Source organism: Molothrus ater, chromosome 1 (genome assembly GCF_012460135.2).
Source record: "Molothrus ater isolate BHLD 08-10-18 breed brown headed cowbird chromosome 1, BPBGC_Mater_1.1, whole genome shotgun sequence".
In the NCBI taxonomy this organism is placed as follows: domain Eukaryota; kingdom Metazoa; phylum Chordata; class Aves; order Passeriformes; family Icteridae; genus Molothrus; species Molothrus ater.
In genome coordinates, this window is record NC_050478.2 from 72,128,932 (window position 1) to 72,151,834 (window position 22,903).

Consider the following 22,903-nt stretch of genomic DNA (forward strand, 5'->3'; position numbering starts at 1 on the left):
GTTCATCTAGATATTCATCATATTGCATCACATAGCTCTGCTACACTAATGTGTAGTGGAATGCATTATTTTCTACTCATCTGCCAAACTCGAAACTTCTGTCATTTCTGTTGAGATTTCTACACAAAAGAAAGCTAAATACAATATGCAGTAAGAAACATTTATTTAGTTTCGTCTTTGACTCAAAAAGTGCCTAATCAGGGTGTCACCAGACTGTGATTACATGCATTTTTATTACTCTGGAATTTTTAAAATTGGTTTTTGTAATGTTTAAAGTTTTTGTTCTCTAAACAGTTGACACTGGAGTGGGCAGTTTGTATGTCACTGTCTGGAGTGGGGAAGAGAGTTAAAATTTCTCTGAAATGGATGAGGTAATGTTTACAGAATCATAACCAGGCTGTTGCTGGTGCTGTTGTTTGCTCTTCAAGGTTGGGTTAACAGTGTGACTGCCATGGTGACTCTCTGGAAACCTGGAAATGCAGAACAGCACTTTAGCAACTAAAAAAGACTGAAACCTAGTGCTAGCTTACTGTTCTCCTCATAGCTAGAAGAAAAATTTGGAAGAAATCCTTCATCCCCCAAGGCTGCCTCTATTTTCACATTGATGATTTATGATGACAATTTTCTCACGCTTTGTAATGACACCTCAGGTAAACTGTCTTGCTCACAACACAGAGCTTGGCCACAATGGGGAAAAAAGTGCATTGCAGCCTCACATGTAGAACCTGACAAAACCTTAAGATACTCTGATACTTTTGGGTGTTAAAAAAGCAAGGTCAGAGTGGCTTTCCAAATAACAAATGTTTTCCTTCGAGCCTAGGATGAATATATACATCAGCAGCTATTTTTCAACTGCTATTTTTTCACAGTTCAGCCAACTTTGAATTATTTGTGTTGGAACAATATCTTAAAGAGACATAAAAAGATGTTGGTTTAAGCTACAGTGTCATGATCTTCCTTGAGATCACTGCATGTAATGATTAGATCTACCCTAAATCTCTGAATGATAAGCAACTGGCTATACATGTAAGGGCTTCAGACTGTGTCTCTAAAATTATCTATGTGTGTAACTATTTGCAAGATTGGGCTTGTCTAGGCTAACTTGTGGGCACCAGAGTTAATTCTCACTCTAGCTTAAATTAAGTTTTTTTTGCACTTGTCCAGTACCTTCATAGCTTAGCCTTGCCAGTACAAAAAGAAGCAGCGACTTGAACTGCAACGCAGTTGGAGAGAAATTCCAAACTCCTGAGAAGAGAGAGACTTGCATTGACCGGGCATCCACACCTCCCGGCTCCAGGGAGGTCAGGCATTCCTTCTCTGCTCCCAGCCCGGCACCAGGCGCTGCGCAGCACTTGCTGCCTGCCATCCCGAGGAGCCGCGCTCTTTGTCCGCAGCTCCGCAGGGCTGCGCAGCCAAGGGCGCTGAGCAGAGCCCCCAGCTCCGCCCGGCGCTGTCAGCAGCCCCGCCGGAGCAGCACTTCATCCATCCTGCTGATGGGCTGCTGCTGTGGGATCTCTGCCTGGCGCCGGGATTGGCGCTCGCACAGGTACCAGGCAGCGCCGGGACCTGCAGCACAGCACTGAGCCCCTCCACGAAGATGGTCTTATCACCTCGGCATCAAAATCAACACTGCCGCTGTCAAACACTGCCTGCGAAAGACATCTGCTATTTAAATGTATTCTAGCAGATGAAAGGAATGGAAACATAAAACCCAAACACTTCCCTTTTTTCCTAATGTAATCAGTATTTTTAAGCAGTTTATATGCTTATTAATAGGAAGGTTTTAAAACATTTTGCTTGAGCTGACATTCTTTAATTATAATATTCACACTGCTGAATATGCAGTCACACCAGCAGAAGCTCTATTGTGAAAGAACACGCAGATTCAATCTGTTTCTTTCTCTGAATTTTTCTGACTTGGTCTTATTTTTCCATTCATCATTATATTTTTGTTTGCTTCTCACATTTCTTTTTAAATGTGTGGGTTTTTTCCTCTTACTCTGTTGTTCCACTTGAAAACACCAGGATTAGCATGCAGATGTTTTTTTTGATCAGAGACTTTTTTTTAATCATTTCCATTTTCCACAGTCTATTTGGGTAGCTGGGGATTTTTTTTGTTTGTTTGCTTTTGACCCTGTTTTGTTGGGTTTTTTTTCTTTTTAATGTATTACCCTCATCTGAATGTAAACACCTTCTGTTTGCTATTGTTTTCTTAAATCAGCATTTTAGAAGATTAACTTCTTCTAGTAATATAGATCATGAGCTATGCTAGCCCTGCCAATAATCTAAGAACTTCCATGTTTTTAGTGCTTTGATAACCGTGAAAGCTTAGGTCAAATAGATACTGGTTTAGGAAGGTTTTGAAAAAAAAATAAAAAAGAAAAAGAAGGATAAGGTTTCAGCATGTACATTATTTGTGAAAAAATTGTGCTGTAATACCTTCAAAAATGGCTTTTAGAATTCACGTAGTTATGGGATTTACTGAACATAGATCAATGAGAAAAGAATTCATACTCCTTGACAATCAGAAAGGACCAACTTCAATTTTTTATTTAATTAAAAGGAATAATGACCTCTTTAAATGAGCTCTAGTTGGAATTTTGGCTAGGTCGTTATCTGCAGGCTATTGTTCACAGGAGTTGAATTACACTTAATTTTTAGAAAGCTGAGAAGAGAAAAAGACATTCAGCATCTTAGCCCAGGGAAACTGCCATCAAATGCTGCTTTAAGAATGAGAAGCAGAAAGAAAACAACCCAAGCTGTTCCCACCCATGAAACTTGCAACATCCACCTTCACTAAATCTATATTATAAACACTGAGGAGGTTCAGGAATGCCTTATCTCTTGCATTAGAAGGACTGATCAATGGATTTTACAGCGGTGGTATTTCAAGATCAATTTTTAATGTCAAGAAACTAAAGTTGGGGGGGGGTGTTCTTCCATAACCGTGAACATTTCCAGTAACTAAGATATCCACCACTGCTGTTTAGTGGCTGTCTATTTTTTTAAGAACATCCATGCCTGAAACATCTATGGATAGGAAGCTCATCTCCACACCATCCCTTACAAGGAAAGGCAAAATTGCCTGCAGTGACATGTGCTAGGCAAGCTCAGGAATGCCATGAACATGTTGGTTGGGGGCATGGCCAAGACAACAGAAACTCCTGTTCATTTCCAAACTTTGTTTAATGCCTAACACATTGTAGGGTCCCTCTTATCCAAAATGCCATAGTTCCCTGAGGGGCCACAGCAATAGTATCAATGTGTCCAGGCACCCCCAAGGAGCAGCTCCAGGGCAGCTGCACAGAGCCTGGAGTTCAGCACTGAGAAAGCACAACATGCACAATTTAGTTACCTCTTAGAAAGTATCTGCCACCACCTCTCTCATGCAGAGCCTTCCTGGAAAGGCTTATTGGCTAAAGTTAAAAAAAGATTATATTAAAATGTGAATTGTCCCTTGAAGGTTTCTTACAAGTAAGCAAATGCAAAACAAAAAAAAAAACAACAAAAAACTAAAACAAAACAAAAAGGAGGATGCTTTTTACTTTGTTTCTAAATACATCATTAAAAATGTGTAATTTTCAAGTGTTTAAAAAAGCTATCTTTTTTCCCCTCAAAATAAAGCACGAGGTTATCTGTTACCTGAAGCTATAATCAGGTTAATATAAAAAATCTGTTTTTTCCCTGAAATCCTATTTCTTTTTACCCAAGTAATCAATTTTTGGTGACATCACATACTTCAAGGAGAAAACACAGGATGACTCTGCTACAGCAGTACAGCAGAGCAGCAAAGAGGTTTTGTATTTTTTTTGTCTTGCTCTGCAATATGTAACTGAAAATACTTTAGGGGTTAGTCAGCTTTCTTTAAAGCCATGGCCATTAAAAAATATTTTCCCAACCCTGTTTCTCTATCCTATCACAAACAGACAAAGGCAGAAGTTCCTGTAGCCCTGCAGCCCCTTTGCACCAACAAAGCTGAAGCAAAGGCAATGCAGGCAAGGTACAAACCTCTCCCAAGCAGGTGTTAGTGGGGAAATGTGGATGTGTGCCATCTCATGGGAGGGACCTCGGTGCATGAGGTTACAGAGGGATTATCCTAAAGATGCTGCCTTCTATCTTGTAATCTAGCGATTTCCTTTCCTAGCACAGCAGTTTATTTTAAGAAGAGCATGGTTTAACAACTCTTTGAACATACCATTATTACTGAATGAATGGTAATTAGTTCCTGCTTATGAAGCACTTGGACACAGAGGAACATGCAAGTGTTAAGTGTTACAATCATTATCATTTACCTTTACTTAATACATTTCTGTTTTATTTAGCTACTTGTGACCAAGGCATCCACATGTCTTTGGCCAGGCTGCACATGGGTGAACTAGTGAGACCACAGGAATGGAAAAGTGGAGTCCTGAAATATGCCCAGCTCCAGAAAGCTATGAGATAAATTTGCTGGTAATAAGCAACTAGTTAGCAAGAAGAAATTATAAATATTTTTAATTAAATTTACTATATTGCAAACCCCAAGTCTCCAAATTAATCGTAAGCTGAACTGACTTAAAAATATCTTGAGACTGTTCTTTTATATTTTTTTCCTTCGGTAGACTTCATGTTTTCAAGGACTTCTTCACATGCAAGAGTTAAGGATTTAACTTTTTTAGTAAAATCCATGTTTAATAACATTCTTACCTTAACAGGTCAGAGCTTTAAGGAAATAAATTCTAAGAGTAGACAAGGAGTGATATACACAACAAATTTTCAGAAGAAACAAACATCACCTAAACCCTAAAATATTAAATATTCATTAATTCTAGTCACATAAACTGACAATTTCCTTAAAATCTATGAGTTAAAATCTCAGCCTTGCAAACTCATAGAAGTCCACTGAAAATGTCACCAGGATCTCCTGGTGGGTAGTGGGGGACCAATAATTCAATTTAACCAAGAGCGATTGTAGGTCCTGTCATTTGGCCAGACAATCTAAATGACAGAAGACAGGATCATGTCCTTTTATAAATTTCATTGAGTTTGGCTTTGCTTTTTCCTTAGAAGAATACTGATGTGCTTGTCTGATTAACTGAAACTTAAGGCTGAGTTATAGATCTGACTTAGATCTAAGTGGAAGAAAAAGATGTCTGTATGGGATGAACAGATACATGCATTCTAGGTGTATATAGATCTATTTGTGTGAGGGCAAAAATCGGTTCTACTTACAATTACATGCCATATATTCTTTTTTTGTACATGCCTGTGCTTCTGTTGGGGTGCATATCTAAAAAGCTTGTGCACTCAAACAATCTTCAAACCCCAGTGTCCAGGTCTGCAAATATCTATTCCAGTGAGTCACCACCAGCTTCATGAAATAATTTTCCATTGTAAACTTGCAAGTGATCTGCTCTGGGGTATAAAGACCTTAAAAGGAAGTGATAAAACGCACTTTAGGAAAAAAAAAATTGAACTCAGCATGAGCTCACTCATGAAAGGAAGGGCACAGACACTCAAACCTCAAGTTATCCAATTCCTTCTTTAAAAAGTGGTCTCTAATGGGTGGTTGCAAAACTGTATTTTTTGTGCTCCTTTCCTGTTTCTCCTCCATCAGAGGAGATATCACAACTCAAAGTTCTACACTCAGATTTAAAAATGTAGCCTAAATACATCAGGTTCATATTTACATACTGCAGGTCTTTCACTGTGTGACTAGAATGTGAGACAAGTGAATTCCACCCTGAGATTAGAGACTTCCCTGTAGTTCTCTGCAGATATGAGAAAACACAAGCTCTTTGAGCAACTCAGGGGCCCAAAAGTACGGGACATTTTCCCATGATAAATCAGCTACCTCAGAATGTGCTTTTTCTTTTTCCCTTTGAATTTTTTTTTATTGGTGCAATGCTTCTGCAGTATAGACACTGTCAGCCTCAGAGCCTGAAGGTTTATTTGTCAACAGAACAGATAATGGATAAACAGCAGCAATGAGAGTTTATTCAGCCCACTGCACCCAGGAGCCTAGAGATCACTTGGCAGTGCCATCCTCCACACCACTTCTGCTTCTGGTTCATGGGCCAGTGCCACTGAAGTTATCAAGAGATGATGCTATTAGTATAACCCACTACTATTTATCTTTTTTTTCTGTATGAAAGGGAATAAAATACTTGTTTTGCTGACACAGTCCTGTGAAGAGTCATTAGGTGGTACTAATGGTGCTTTTGACTGCTGGCATCTGCTCTAGATGGGGTTGGAGTAGAGGCCTTGAAGGTAGAGGGCTTTCAAACACCCATTTGCTTGCCAGTCCCCTGAGGAATAACAACTACATTGGTATCAATGTACTGAAAGATGTGTGACACCAGCTAGCAAGCCAGGTACCCTCAATGGTACACTTTATTGAAAGAGACAGGCAAGTGAGGGCGAGCTGTGAAATAAAGATGCAGAATTTCTTGTGAGGCCTTTTAAAACACTCCTACTGAACTACCTTGTTCAGGTAGCATTATTTAAAAACTTTTGGAGAGTATTTTATTCTGTCCAAAAATATCACTCCCCCAGAGTGATTTATCAATCCATCATACTGCGGGGGGGAGAAGAGGGACTTTTAGGAGTCCCTCTTTTTCTTTTTAAAGATAGACAGAATTTTAGATGTAAAATACAATAATTTCCTCTAAGAATTCTTACCCTACTACATTTCTTGTGTTGACATTCTGTATTTTTTCCCGTGCCAGTGGCCTGAATAGTAATGGTATAGAACAAGCCAGACTGTCACACAGTACTTGTCCTGAGCAGGACTCTGGGTAAAATGTTAATTCCTGTGTCTACAAGAACTGGTGTTATAATTACAATATTTTATTTTATTTGGGGCCTTTTTCCCCGATAGAAGAAAAACCAAAATATCCTTTATGGTGTGAGATGGTTGCAGATCATTTTCCCTCTTTGCTTGTGGCTTTTAAAGAGATCATTTCTGCAAAGAACTAGGATTCAGCATCCTATTTTTGGCACAGTGTCCATGCTTCTGACTTTGCATGGGAAGGGTTAGAGCTGAGAAAGCAAAGCTGAGTATTTATATCACATAGGTATGTGAGCTGTGCCTAGAGCCAAGCAGTACAGAAGACTTGCACTGTATAGATACACACCCCGTTCTGCACAGTGGACAACCACCAGAAGGCTGCCTCTGTGAAAACGTATTCTGTCTTTTTGGCATGCTTTCAGGCAGGCAGAAACAATGCAAAGCCCAAATGCTCCAAAGCATCATCTACTTTGCAGTCACAGAGGTCTGTTCTCTAGCTGGTAAAGGCAGTAACAGTTCCTTAAAGTTACTAGAGTTAGACATGGATTTACTCCAAATTAAGGACTTGGCCGAGATTTTTTTTTTTCTTTTTTTTAATGCATTAGCAGATGGCAAATATGCACTGAGCACAGAAAAACTACTGGTTTTTGAGGGCAATGGTTGCTTGCAATGCTAATTTGAGGCTTTATGTTTATGCAAGCTAACCTGGAGGGACACATTTCAGAGCTGGGCTGAAGCTGCAGAAAGACTCAAGCAGCAAAGTGCAGAATACCAGTAACCCATTTAAAGCTGGGTGTGTGAATGCAGGGTTGGGTGTCTGCTCGTTCTGAAGAGATTCAGAAAATAAGGCAGGAGCAGATGTTAGGAGATCACAACTTTACATATTTCCCTCATTCAGTCATGTCAAGATAAGTCCATTTGAGAAACTTACAAAATGGGAAGGTACTTGGCTTTATGTTTGGATTCCGGCTACCTGACACAAGCTGATGTCCACATGAGAACATTTTAGAGCACTCTTGTGTGGTGGATATCAACTCATAAGGAGCATCCAAAAAGCAGATGTTGAGAGATGTTGACAAACCAGGCGCTGACAGACTGTTTTCATCTAGCAGTTCTTTTGATAGATATACCGTATCTGTATCTGCAAACTGTGATGACACAGACAACCTTTCCCTCCCAACTCTGTTAACCTTGCTGCAGAAAGTAACCTAGGATAACCACAAAGTAGCTATTGACCAAGGCTGAACAGCTTATGTAGTTCCAAGAGTGTAGTCACAGAATAGGAATAAAATGAAAATATCAAAGCTCAGAGAAGAGGTCATTTTCCTGGCAACAATCCTACCCACAAATACAGGGGAAAGATATGTCATTCTCAGAGCAAAATTTATCCTGAAGACAACTGAAGTCACATAGTATGGTCTTCTGTGACTCCCGGCAAATATTTTGTACCTCACTTTTTATTTCTTACTTCTTTCTATTATTTTCTTTAAAGAACTGTGATATTCTGTGTTATGCCTGATACCATGCTGTTCCTATACATAAGACATTCTTGTGTCTGTCTTACGGTCAGACCTGTTTTTTGTTGGGTTTTTTTTTTTCTATTTCTGATTCATTTAAGGGAACCAGGAAGCCATTTTTGTGAGTGAAAAATCACAGACCTCACCTGCAAATTCTGTGCACAGAAGACTTTAAAACCATTTCAGTGGCTACAGAATGAATCACAATACTGCAGGTATTCAGCTATCTTTTTTAATAAGTATGCTTTAATTGGACAAAAGTGTAGCTGACAGGTTTAACTTACACATCTATTATAAGGTAGAACTCACTTAACCACTCTCTTCCAATATGATTTCCTGTGAAGTTAGCCATATTTTGGTCAAATAATCCTGCAGCTAAGACTGATTTCTCTGAACATATTTGCCAGCTGGGACTCTATTAGGTTAGAGCACTGCTTCCCACAATTAGGACCCATGGACATAAACGTCATACAAATAAATATGTGTTGCTGTAGGATATATTTGATAACTAATTCACCACACAGATTAAGTATGAACTATCCACTTGCACAGTTGATTTCTGTGTCTCTGGCCACGGAAGTCCCATGATATTGCTCCTGCTCTCTGGATACGTGGCTGAGGATTTTTTAATAGGAGAGAGAGAAGAGAAAGTGGGGAGAGCTGACTGCTCGAAGTGCCTGGGCATGTCCACTGTTGATAATTTATTCATGCATTTGCTTCTGCTTCCTTGGTCTGGTTTTTCAGCTCATATTTATCATTACAGCTCCTTGGGAGTCAATGGAATAATATTCATTTGTCCTCTTTTGACTGAGAATATGACTGGATAAAATTTTAGTCAGAACTGAAGAATAAGCTAGAAACCTTGAGTGGTGTTAATCCAGCATCTAAGGGGCTTATTCCTCTCAGGTACTTCTGCCTGATTCAGGAAATCTTTTGAGCATTTGTTTAAATCCCTCTGTCAATAATGACCCACAAGCACAGGCCGAAGGCAAGTGTCACAAGAAAATATTCTGACTGCAGTTCTTGGAGTCTTTCTAACAGCAGATTACTGAAATGTGAATGCAGCCCTAAAACTTAAATTCAGTTTAGCAAATCTTGAAAAGCCAGAAAAATGAGAAATCTTTTGCTGAATGTGGTAATGCTTGTTTTTGCTCTGAAGAACCAGCAGTTTTCAGATTATTTTAGTATTTTAAAACTTAAGAGCCTTTAAGACCAAGACAAAAACCATGCTATTGGTCATAAAGAAAACCATGGACATGCTGAGAATTCAAATAAAGTAATGAAGATCCTTAAATATCAACATTTCTTCAGAACCTTTTAGTGTCTTACTGACTAGAGAAGCTCAGGAAAACCAAAATACCGTCTCCCTTGCTGTGAGCCAGTGGAGTTCATAGCCCCTAGCTGATAATCTTTTCCCTTAGCTCTACATGCTATGATGCTATGATCACCACATCCAGCCCTTGGTGAAATGAGTGTTAAATTCACTGAAGAGTATCAGAAATGGAAATACACAGGGAAAAAAAAAAGCCACACAATTTTCTAAAGCAGCTGAACTTGGAAAAGACAGTCAATGGAGGAATTAGGACAGTTTGAAATGAGGTAACAGAACATTGTTACTATTTTCTGTTAGAACAGGCCATTGTTACTATTTTCTATTTGAACATTAAAACAAAAATAATAAAAAAAAAATCTCGGCCAGAAGTAGAATAAATTCCACTCTGCTCCACTAAACTCCATGTGTTTGACCTGATTCCCTGTACAGGAGAGTGAGCAAAGTTTGGCCAGCAGATTTAGGTATCTACTCCTCACTCCTTTCCCACCTGGTAGCATGCTTCTTTCTGGGCTGCCTCCGTAAGAGCAAAAAAGAGCAACAACAGAGCTCCTGCTCTGTTGTATCCCAGAAAATACCAGCAGAATCACCCTCTGCTCCTCTCCTAGCAGAGGTGGCCCAGAAGCAGCCTCATAAGCAGGACTGGGAGGCTTATAAAAAACTGAGACACTGGGATGGAGTTGCTAGTGGTTGTGCAAAGTGAACGTCAAACAGGAAAATTCCCCTCTGGGAAGGTATCTCAGGCAAGCCTTGGTCCTGTACATCTGGATTTTACTCCCCAAAGTAATGTTAGCTGGACAACATTCAGCTCCTGGTCTTGCAGATCTCAGCCTGACTGCCAACTGCAGATCACCCTGTCCCAATGGACTTCAGGGACAGTGAAGAGAAACTGAGCCCAGCATGAGTCAAAAGTCATCACTTTGCAGGATCAAGCCCATCACAGGATGCTAGAAGCAAGTTATCCCTCTGACACATGTGGGGATGAGGTACCAACAGATCAGCACAACCAATTGGTGCCTGGAATATTCACAAAAGTAACATTTCAGAGGCAGCAGAGCAGCAATAATAATAATAATAATAATAATAATAATAATAATAATAATAATAATAATAATAATAATAATATAAACCTGGGTATGATTTCTCTTAGATGTAAATCAAGATTTAAATATAAAAAAGATAGGCTTTTGTTAATCCTTCTTAGGAAGTCATAAATTGTTAATCAGACCTTAGGCAGTGTTGTTTAATACCAACTTTAATAAAATAGCTGCCTGAAGCAGAAAGACAGTTGGGATCCTGACTCTGAAACTTTGGTAACCTCATCCACTTTTTTGTAGCCTGAGGCTCTTACACTACCACTGATACTAACTCCTTTGAAATATGCTCATTTTTTAGGTTGCTAAATTATTAAACACCTTATTAGTTGAAAGATTAGATGGAAAAAAGTCATCTCTGTATGATGGAAAATGGATTGGAAGAGGAAGAAAAAGTTGAGGGAATATTTACATAAAAGATACAGCTCTGTTGTTGATATACAGAGGTAATCCATAATCCATAATTCATTTAAGAAATGAACCCATCAAATTACATAACTACGCATGACAAATTGCTACTGTTGAGCTATCCTACAATAAATTACGAGGAATCATTCCTGTCAAGAGTGTATTTTGTTTGAGACTAAAAAAAGCAATGTCGCTACAAGGTTGTTTTCCCTCTTGTTCCATAGGATTTGTCTATCACATACAATCTCTCACACTTCCACCATATAATTTGATTGGGGTAGAAAAAGCTCCTTTGTGTGGAGTAACCACAAAGTCTCCAAAATTAAAACTGCTTTGAAAATTCCAAGAAAAGAGGAAAGGACGAAAAGGAAGAGTGCTTCTTCCTCATTATTTCTTAATACTATTTGTAAGTCAGGTGAGCAGATCCTTAGAGTAAAAAATAAGAAACAATCATTTCCCGAACTGTGATGTCTTTTTTAGTGTATGTCCAGAGCAGCTTGTTAGCATACTGATTGTTTCATTTAATATGCAATACAGAGCATACTTACTACTTTGAAGTGCTTATTCATGATGTCATGGATATTAGTGTATATTTCTTAATTACAAAACAGAACAATCTTTCCTCTTTCAACCTACACTTTCTGCTGCTCTGATTGGTTTCTCTAACTAGCCAGAATAATCATTTTGCCACACAGAAGCAGAAAAGGAAAAAAAAAAAAGTAAACAATTTTAAAAGCCATTTTAATTTAATAACAAATTGGAAGCTGTATTCTGTGTTAAATTAGCACTGCAAGCCTCATATCAATTCAAGGCAAGGTTCCCTGTTCGTTACTGCTTAATTAATCAGTCCTGTTTCCATCTAAATTAAAAGTTTTCTCTCCTCCCTATCATCTCTAACATCTCATTTCAGAGAGCATATCAAGTTAATCTTGCTTGCATTAGCAACTTATTTCTAATGGTTCGGTTCAATTATTTGGTTTGAGCATGGTGTTAATAAAGCCAAGGTTGTGAGTTCAATCCCTGTATGGGCCAATCACTTAAGAGCTGGACTTCAAGATCCTTATGGATCCCTTCCAGCTCAGAATATTCTGTGATAATTCATCCTATCCCAGTTTGCAGATGAATTCTGCTTGGTCTCTGCTTTGTTTTGGGCAGCTTGGAGTCAATGGTAAAACAGCAATTGCAAAAGCGAGCTCATCCAGCCTCATGATAAACTCACAATGTGACAACACCTACTTCCAACACACTGAAGTCTTTTGAACTTTTGGCTTCCTGGTGTGCCTTGTCCTTCCTGAGGAAACATGGCACTTAAAGATATGGTTTAGTGATGGACTTAATGGTGCTGGGTTAACTCTTGGACTTGGTGATCTTAGCGGTCTTTTCTAACCTTAAACGTTCTATGATTAGAACATGCACAGGGCTGAGCAAAGAATTAGTATCTTCTAAAACAACAGACAAGTATATAACATTCCCATGGAAGAAGAGAAATCTGTAAGGGAAGGAGAATACAGGAAGTTGGGTGGTATCTGAAAGCATGTCCTCATTAACCCCTTATGCAACATATCCTGGAAATAAAGCTGCAATCAGCATGAGTCCTGCACTACCATCAGTAGTGTATATAAAAAAGTATCAAACAGTCAACCATGTCACCTTTAAAGGAAGTGAAAAATAGGACTTGAACACCATCTGGTTGAATACCTCCTGCTTATGCTGGCCCCACCATTCCCAGAGCCAGAAACTGCTCCTGCTGCCATAATCTGGTACTTTATATCACCAGCAGCAAAGCACACTAATTGTGGGACTTAACAAAAGACCTCTGGTGTTTTGGATTGCACCAAGCTGGCCCCAGTCAAACACTGACTGAAGCTGCAGCTGCTCATACGTGCTAGTCTTTCCATTTGCCTTGCTCAGCTCAACCTTCAGAAGTAAGTTTCCTGGCTGCTCCTAGTGCTGGGGTACCTGCTTGCCCCTGCCAGGATGACTGTTGTTAACACCGCGACCCCTCCAGGCACCACCCTGGCTCCAGCAGCTCCATCCACAGAGACCCACAGCATCCGAGACGTAACAGATACCTGCTCGGGTCAGGGCTCGAAACTAAATCTGAGCCTGAGGTGTCTGCGTCACATGGAGGCCGGTTTTAATGCCAGCTTGACAAATATAAATACTTCTGCAAAAGACACAAAACACACAATATTAAGTGACCACTCCAAGAGGATGAAACCTGTTCTTCCTGAATAATTCCAGTATTTACTTTTGCTCATCCAGGACTCAGGATGTTATTGCAACAGGGAAGAAGGATGTGCAGCATATTTTAACCTTCTAGATTTGCAGCAACCAGCCTCTGACCTCACATTTACCAGCCTGGTTGAAATTACAACCTGCAGCCAAGGAAAACTCTGTCATACATTAAAGTAACTCCAATATCAAGTAGCTTTGAGATATCTGACAAGTGAATTACGGTGGATTAATGAGAAGCTGCTTCAGAAATCCTGCAAAAGAGACCCTTACATGTTACAATATGGTAATGCATTTCATTTAATAGCAATATAAATTATGTGCTGAGAAAAGTGGGAGCCTCTTGTGTTGTTTTGTTGTGTTTGGTTTTTTTTTTCCAAGAGGAACAGAAATCCTTCCTATAAATCAGAGTGCACACTTCTGTTTCTGATGGGAAACACCGCTCTGAAAAGCACTGAATTTCAAAGCTGCTTGAGAGTATATTGTCTGCAGAATTGTGCTGATGGCTGTAAATATTAATAAATACGATACACTGGGCCAGCTTTTTTTTCAGATGCTTATGCTCTGCTTCCTCTTAAGTGCAGATGACCTGAAGACACAGGCACCAAGAGGAAGAATCTGAGCTAAGAATTGGTTTTAGAGATGCAATACACAGTGACACTTGCACAAAGGAAGGATGTTCCCATTACATGCCAGCAGAAACTGCCAGAAAGTGAAAATCTCAGTCCAGTCCTCTCTATCCCCCCTGCAACTGCTGATGGGAGCTGACAGAGACTGCAGAGAATCCTTCTCCATGCTGTACAGATGATCCAGGGATCATCTGTTGGCATCAATGGGAAATGATGGTTATTCCTTATACAGGTTTTCCTTCCATCCCCATTTAGTGTAGTCTATTATTTAGGGATACAAATTATACAAACATTTGGCAGTCGTGTTGTGGTCACCATGAAAGTAATTGCAAAGTTGAAAACACTTCATTACAAACCCTGACATCTTGATCCAGAACAACACTTAAATATTCAAACAGCCTTGTAGACTTCAGTTCAGTTTATTGGTACTTTTAAAAGCAAACTACTCTGGGACCAGGTATGATAAGTCAGAGAGAAGAACATGCTTCATTTATGGCAGAAAAAACTTGGTAATTATCAGCAGTGAGAAGGGAAATACCATAGCAGAGCATTCATATTATTTAGGCTTAAATGGAGTTTAGATGAAATACAGGGTTTTATAAAACTGGTTGGCACAGCATGAATTGCTTAAAGGGATGTGGCTGGTGGACTTAAGAGTTGCTTCTGTATCTTTTTCCCTTTCAGCCCTGACAGCTAAATTGAGCACCAATTTCACAAAAGAAATTTGCTCCCTGAAAGAGATTCTACCTCTATATATTCCTGCTCTGTGATCTGCCAGGGCACTCTTCACACTACGAAAGTGAGGAAATAGGCTCTCTTGAATTCTTGTAGAGCTTGATCAGTTTGTCAGGCCAGCTCCAAAAGCATTAGGTCATAGTAGGTGGCACAGAGCTCAGGACCTGGTACTGCTTCGATCTAAACTGGCCACGTAACTTTTAAATTTAATGTGTCTTTTTTATGTGTCTTTTTCTACTTCTTCCTCTATTTTATTTACACTAAGATCAATACCCGTGTCAGAGGTATTGGTGTACACCATGTCCTTATTCAAGTAGCTTCCCTTTGACTCACCTTCATATCTATGTGCTAGGAATACTACTCCTTAGATATTTACAAAGCAGGGGTGCTTTGAAATGAATTCATGCAGGCATGGACACGAAAAAGAGATAGTGTGGTATGACCTCTGGCTGCCCCAAACCACAGGGAGCAGCATGCAGAATAGGCAGCCTTTTATGAGATTTCTTTTTTATCCCCTTCTCTCCCACAGGCATAAGTAGGTGGGAATGTATGAGGCAGGGAATGGTAAAGGAACTCTGTGGCCAGTCCAACTTGGCCAATGCAGAGAGCAAGGTCATTGCCACCTTGCTTGGGGACAGCTCAGATTACTTTTCTCCTGAGAATAAGATACTCAGCCTTGTTCAGACAGCTCTGAGCTACTCAGCTTGCCCCCCTTCCCCACCACAGAAAACATGGCTGAACAAACAAGCAAAAAATATCCAGAAAATCCTTTGGGGAGAGAGTGTCAAAGCAGATGCAAGGAGTCCTTGAGAAAAATAATTGGCTTTCTTTTGGATGAAAAAAAGAGACCCAAATCTGACTTTTTCCCCCCATCCATTCTTTGATCAGCTACAACAACTGAAGAGAGCAGGAGAGAGGCAGGCGGGTTGACTGCAAGCTGTACTTGCTATAAGAGCCTGGTTCAGCATCCCTGCTGTGTTATGATCTCCTCCTGTGACCTTGGGCAAGTCACTCACCTTCGTGGTGATTCGCTTCTCCGCTGTAAAACACGGCCAATTATACAGGCCAGCCTCACAGTGGGGCCATGTGGTGAAGATGTGGAATTCTGGAATACTTGAACAGCTTTTGAGTGAAGGCCTCACATTAACGAACTACACCTTGTCCCTTACTTGAAGTGAGACTCCCAATGTGCACAGAGTATCTGTGGGTTCTTGGGGGAAGTTTAGCAGACTACAATAAGCTACATAATGTTCTTTTTGTCCACGAAGATACTTGTGTCAAACAATGATTGCCAGACTAATCACACACTAAAGTTACAAACCACCAGGCACTCAAAGTGAATCAATTCAGTGAGGAAACAGATTTCACCTGAGTCCTCAGGGCAAAACTAAAAGGAACTGTGCTTTTAATTATTTTTGCTATGGTATTGGATCTAAGAGGATGAGGGAGGAGGAGACATCTTTCTAAGAGAGAGGGTTTTCCCTGGAGTGAGACTGTAAGTACGAAGGATGGCCCCAGTGCCGCAGTGCCAGCACCCCAGCTGGGGCCCACGGGCACAAGTGGTTCTCCCACCACTCCAGGGCCTCTCATGCAAGTCTGGATCACCATGACCTTCAATGCTAAGTGGAGTTACCATCAGAGGCAAGTATTCTCTTTGAGTTTGGTGTTACCCTCACAACAAAGCAGAGCTACATGGTAATGATCGTGTTGATTAAGCAGCCTTTGTGCTTATAGAAGCTATTAGCTGACAATTGTAATGAGGGAACAGGCAGCTCTGCTTTCCACCAGACAGGCATGAACCTGCAGTACCTGGGGAAACTTGACTAGTGTTTAATTTTTGTGCTAATTTTCAATTCCTGCTGACCCTTCTCCTAGGTCCTCCTGCTCTGACTCTGCGATTAGATGCAGAAGCGGAATGCTGGAAAGATACACCACCTATTATCTCAGAGGCAGCTGTAAACATTACAGCATGATAATGAAATTAGTTTAGCTGAGAGGAATTACGGTACCCAGTTAGTACAGGACGGATCTCATTCATAAAGTGCTCTCTTCTGTGCATTGCAGTGTGTCACTAGGGAAGAGCTGAGGACCTATGATGGGTATTTATGTTGCAAATGAAATCTAATAGTTGCATTCAGGCTAGAATTTTTTGACTATATATAAATATATATGCATATCCTGACAAGAAAGGCTAATTAACCCATAAAATATTTGCCCACAATGCCAGAATAAAGCCATTATTGAACAGGTTACTTAAAATATAGCAAAGCTGGCAGTGTTCTCGAATGAGACCAGATGGAAATGTATATGCACTTTTTGTCTATGTGCCTGGTGCAGAGGAGGGTATGGAGAGGTGTCTGTCTTGCGGCTGGGTGTGAAGAAAGATAATGCAGTATCACTCTATCTTGGATGTTTCAGCATGGTGCTATCAAGTGCTCTGGCACCATCACAGTTAAGCAATCACCTCTTTGCTTAAAGATTTTTTCTGGAGATCCAACATCCAGACTCAGGAAGGACACCATGCCAGTTGAATGTTTTTCATCTTGACAGGGCTCACAGGCTCTCCTCACCCTTCCCCATCAGCATTGATCCTCACTGTGCTCAGAGGGTTGCAGCTGCAGAGGAAACTATCCTTTCTGGTTTGTTTTGAGAGAGAAAAATACTCAAGGAGCAGGCAGCTCCACATGACTGGATGTACCGACCAATAACATTAATTCACACCACTCTATAAACACTCCTGAAATTCAGTTATTTTATTTTCTTCTGGGAATGCTCTTGCTAACAAACAAACAAAAGCATAAACTCAAATATTTACAGTCTTTGTTTGGGCCTTTCAGTGCCAAATGCACAACCAGGAAAATAAAGTGGAATATAATGGTGGCAGCCAGCCCCGTCTGGAATAAGGAGATGGTCAGGGATACAAAGAGGGATAAGCCTGCCTGAAATGGGATGGGGAAGTAGATGATGGGTGATCAGGATCAGGACACACAGCAATGCCCTAGAGAAGCTTAGGAACCTGAACCTGGATGGACTCCCAACACATACCAGCTAGTCGTTGGGGAAGAACCAAAAAGAGATTCTTAGGCTGAGATGTATGGCATAGAAAGCACAGCTGGATATGAAGAACTCACAGTCAAACTTTAAAAATGCTTTTATCCAGCACTTTGCCCACCTAATTCCACTGCAGCAACACTCACAGCACAACCCAAAGAGGATGATTTGTCTGCTGATGTTTTGTATTAATTATGCATTCTTCAAGGGTGTTTTTAAAACAGGGATTAATAATCTGCCCTGTATCTTTTGTTAAGCAATAAAGACAACTAAAAGCTGCATTTAATACTAAATGTTCATGCTACCTCTCATGTCCCCCCATCCCAAATGAAACAAGACAAGATGCCATACCTTTCTCCTCACACAGTATAGTTTTTTTCAGACCCCTTGGAAAGGTCTGCCATGACTAAGCATGCAGCATGAGCAAACCAGCTGCTACTGGATTTTTATCTCAACCAGAATACATTTAAACTTGAGAATGGTGTTTATACTCAAACTGAATCCTGCATAGAGTCAGCAGAAGAGATTTGATCTCTGTGCCACAGAACTCTTCACTCTGTGCACAGGATGGGAGACTCACTTTGAAGATTCACATTGAAAAGATCCTGAATTTGGCCCCACCATGGCAGTCAGGATAACCAGAACTGAGTTTATCAGCCCTGTTTCTAAGAGCTATGAACCCAAGAAATTATATAGGAAAAAGAAAAAGGAAAAATGAAGCAAACCCCAAATGATGCAAAGCCTTTGAAGACACAGGAACAGTTACTGCAACTAACTAGGTCTTCAAGGGGTTAATGAGAAAGTCTCCCTAACACCCAGCTTCCAAGGCAAAGCCTTTCCCACATGCTTATGATAATCAAAAGATACTGAAAACCAATTCTACTTCATTCTGGTATAATTGCAGCAGAGCCACTAGAGGAATTGTAACCATTATGTAAGATGAGGCACCATCACAGTGGGGCTTGCTGCTTCAAATGCATTCTACCCACTCTTTTTTATAGATTTCAGCTACCTTTTATTTTAGTAATTAGCCACCATTTCCAAGGAGATCCATAAGTAATTTCCTGCACATCTTGAGCCATAATGCTGCAAGATTGCACTAGAAAGGTAATAGAATTTAAAAGCAGTCAACAAAGGGAAGGTGACACACTGAAAAGTTCAGTTAAGCATAAGACCGTGACCATCATTTCATTTAACAACAGATAAATGTTGCTTGACCCCCCACACAGCACACAGGCAACCACCAGAAAACCCAAGAGTGGTTACTTCCAAACCCCAAAATACTGCAGGAGTCTATTAATAAGCAGCATATCAGCTTGCTGAAAACTTCTTCAGTCAAAGCAAAAATGATGTAGCACACTTGAGGGGACAGTGGACCAGAGAGAGGCTCCTGCCCAGAGGAACCGAGTATGCCCTTGAGAAGAGGGCTGCTCATTTAGAGAAGGATCTCAGCTGGTGACAGCACAGGCACATTCATAACTTCTATCAAGTTCACATGAGTTTTGAGATCTTCTGCAGAAAGCAGGGAAAAAAACCCCCACACTTCTTAACATGTGTATGTTTTGCTTTGAAGGAAGTCTCTCAACTAAATATTATTGAAACAGCAGATGGCAAAATGCAAACTTTATGAAAGGGAAGGCTGCCTTGAGCGGCAGGTTACTGCTTGCATGGAAGAGCTGTGCAAGGGAAGAAGGGAGGGAGGAAGGGAGGGAGGGAGAGAAGAGTCAGAAGTTAAGATGCACATTTCTAGCCAAACAACTTGGTTAGAAAATGATGACCGTGTCTATAAATATAATCTTTAGAGTTCTGGCATGGAGATATGCAAGAGCTGTGAACTGGTGTGAAAATTAAAATACCTAGAGAGACTAATAAGTCCCTTCGGGGACCCCAGTTACTTAAACGGCTGCAAAGGATAATTGCAGAGAGCTACAACAGGACTGAATCAATGCCATTTTCCAGGGAGAAAAAAAAAAAAAAAAGAAGGAAAAAAAAAAGTATTACTGCTCTGATTACATTATTCTGAAAAGACTGGCTGCTTTCCTCTTCCCTCCCTCAGCTCAAAAGTCAACTGCAAACCACCAGAAATATGTCCAGAAAGATTATGGTGCAGCTGAAAGCCAGAAGCATATGAGATTATATATTTACTGGAGCTGTGTCAGATAACATCTGAGAGGAGAGGAAAAAAGAGATTCAGCTTTGCAGTCTTTATTAGCATGTTTGGGCTCTTTAAAGGAGCTATCCAATTGTGTCATTGCTGCCAGGCCTTTAAAACTGTATATATCCATGATAAAGGAATCTACTTAATCTTGATCACAAGCCTCCGAGCCCTACCCGACTCTCCTGTGACATGCAAACTTATTGCCTTTAAACAGGAATTAGAAAAAAAAGAAATGAACAGGGATGCACCATTACCCATAGCATTATATTGCTCAGGAACAGATGTTAATCAATTTTATGGAATGCTTTAAGTAACATGCAAGTACTTTTGTAAAGAACTGTCTTGCATAATAGAAATTTCAGCCCAGCAAATGCAGGAGATAAGCCTTTATCTTGACTGGAGGAGTTATGTCTATTTTGATTAAAACCAAAGAGGTCTGCATGATCAAGTAATTTTATTCCCTTGGAATTATGTCATTTCTAGAATGCTAGTACACACAGTCCTGTGACAAAAAGGAATGGAAATAACCTTGCTCTTGATGGAAATGTTCTCCTTGCATAAACGTTCATCCATGTAGCTCAAGAAGTGCACATGTAGGATGTACGTTCTATCCTCAGAGATTCCTGAATAGACAAGAACTGTACTCTTTATTCCAGCTGTGCTAGAAGAACAGTAAATTTGGAGAAGGGACTGACCTTACACTGTGTAAGTAATCTGTGCTACTCAATCTCTCATGCACGGCTAACAGAACTTTAAAATCCCAAAACACACACAAGTGAAAGGGAAAAGGTACCCTATCTTCTCAATTTGTATAAAAGTAGTAGCTGTGCCATTGTGCTGGGAGTAATTTCGGTCGTTAAACTTCTCGAACCTTGAATGTCATCAGGAGTTACTTAGGTGACCATCCACTTGCACTTAAAAAGTACTGCATTTAACTCCCCGTAAAATATGGATTTTATTGCAGCAGTGACAGGACTCCTTTCCACAGCCACTGACCTCTACTGCTATTGCTTATCTCTTGACTCGACCTTCTGCATAAGAATACACAGATGTAGTATGCAAACTGTATTCCCTGTGCGTGCATGTAAGTAGGTGTTACATACATATGAATACGTAAATAGTTCAACCTAGCTGACACAGAAAGTATGTTACCAGCTCCTTAGAAACATTTACTACACCACCAAATTCAGTGCTTGCTTTCTGCAATTACCCAACTTCTTTCCTGTAAAAATGCCTATACGCCTACCCTCTTACTTCCACCTCCTCCAGCACTCCTCAACCCGTTCTTTTATCAAATAAAAGACTTCACATTTGTCAATTCCTGTAACGTCTCCCGATCTGCTCGCTCTGCCCCCTTCTTTTCACTGAGGGAGCGCCTCAATTCAACTGTGCTCTACATTCAGTTCTGCACTTTGCCTCGGATTTCGCTCATGATTCGAAGGGCTTTGCCCTGTATTCATTTCAAAGCAACTAGGCAGTATCAAGAAACAGACTTTAAAAATTATAACGTTCTAGTTATTCATCCTTTTGCTGTTGTTATTACTAATTATTACTGTTATTCTCTTCCAAGCACACAGGACCCCTTCTCCCTCTCTCACCGCCTCTCTTCGCCCGGAGTGTCTTGCTGGCGATGACAATCCCCAGGAAAACGCCGCATCCCTTCGCTTGACTGGCAACGCCAGCAAACGTGGTCCCCACACGCCCCTGAGCGCCGGGCAGGGCGCGGAGCCCCGGGGGGGTCACCCCGGAGCGGCGGCGGGGGCAGAGCCCTCCGCAAGACAGCTGCCAACTTTGCAAAATAAGTGCTGTCCCCCTCCTCTGCGCCCCCCACCCCCCTCACCCCCCCTTAATTAGCATCCCCAATAAGCACGGCAGAAATAAAAAGAAAGAAAGGGGAAAAAAAAAAAGCAGAAGGCGGCTGGCTGGTGAGAGCTAGAACTTGCCCCTCCAGAGGTGCAGAGCCGCATCTCCTTACCGGCACGCAGGGACGACGCGGCCGAGCCTCGCCCGGGTCGGCGCAGCTCCCCGGCCCCTTCTCCCGCCGCTCAGCTTCCCTGCCTCGCACTAGGGCTCCCGCTCGGCCAGCAGCACTTTTTAACTCCGGCATGCAGGCAGCCCGAGCCGAGGGGGCTCTCTATCTGATTGGTTTCCATTCACTGCTCCTGATTAATAAAAAAAAAAAAAAAAAAAAAAAAGAAAAGAAAAAAAAGGAAAGGAGGAGGGGGAGGGAAGAAAAAAGAAAAAAAAAAAAAGCCAAACTCCTCCCTCTCGGCTGGGCTCCCTGGCAGGCGCGCACACACACCCGCATATACGCGCACCCGCACCCCTGGCGCCGGCGCTGCGGCTGCCGGGGCTGCCGGAGCTGCCGCACTGGGGCCGGGGGGGCGCGGAGCGGGCGCGGAGCCGATTCCTCCGGGCGGGCAGGGATTTGCAACTGAATGCAGTGGGAGGGCAGAGGAGGAGGGTTGTGCCAGCGAGCCCCCCTTCCCCCCCGAGAGCAGCTCCGTGCTTGAGGTGGAGAGCAGCCAGCTTCTTCCCAATCGTTTGGTAGCGATAGCTAAAGCGGAATAAAATCGGGGGAGGGGGTATAAAGAGGAGGCAGAGGCACGCTCCTCTGTTGTGAACTGTGTGTTTGTGCTGTGCGGCTTCTCATCCTCCGAGCTAGTCTTAAGTCCTCCTCTCGACATCTGAGATGCCCCGCTGGTCTTTTCCCACACTTCCCAGGAAGTTCCTGGACTTGATGAATCAAGATATTTCGGTGAATTATTAATGGAGATGACACTTCGTGGTCGCATGTGGCGGTTTCTATGTGAATGGAAAGCAGTGGAGGGGGATTTTCCAGGTGCCTGCCTTTGCTTGGTCCCTCTCTTCCCAGAGGGCTCCCCACTCAGGAGGTTATGACTGATCTTAATGCAGAACAAAGTGAAATCTCAGCTTTTGCTTGCGGGACTCGTGGAGCCCTCTGCACACATGCATT

At 41.3% G+C, this 22,903-nt stretch overlaps 1 protein-coding gene across 3 annotated transcripts in view; it reads right to left on the bottom strand.

Moving 5' to 3' along the window:
* The window catches only part of LOC118696723 (cadherin-6), a 111,094-nt gene extending 89,029 nt beyond the window's left edge, over positions 1-22,065 (bottom strand). For 2 of the 3 annotated variants that reach the window (XM_036399001.2, XM_054514004.1), the window contains exon 1: positions 21,902-22,065. The gene's annotated coding sequence lies outside the window, so the exon portion shown is untranslated. Of the gene's footprint in view, positions 1-21,524; positions 21,582-21,901 lie in introns of those variants that run through there. The other variant, XM_036399010.2, reaches the window with a different exon arrangement.
* Positions 22,066-22,903: the final 838 nt, after the last annotated feature.